Below are 243 nucleotides of genomic sequence, written 5' to 3' on the forward strand. Positions count from 1 at the left end.
TGCAGCAGCAGCAGCAGATCGGTGAGGCTTCGAGTGTTCCCGCAAGGAAGGAAGCAGCAGCAAATAACGAATGTGGGGTTTTGTTTTACGGTGTCTGTACAGCCTTTATAAACCTGTTGCTGCTTCTGCTGCTGCTGTTGCTGCTGCTGCCTTGAATGTGCTGCTGCTCCCGTTGCTGCTGCTGCTGCTGCTGCTGCTGCTGCTGCTGTCGGCGGCCCTCAGCAGCGGCCGAAGGGCCCGCCT

This window comes from Eimeria mitis, genomic scaffold (genome assembly GCF_000499745.2).
Source record: "Eimeria mitis Houghton genomic scaffold, Emh_scaff819, whole genome shotgun sequence".
Taxonomy (NCBI): domain Eukaryota; phylum Apicomplexa; class Conoidasida; order Eucoccidiorida; family Eimeriidae; genus Eimeria; species Eimeria mitis.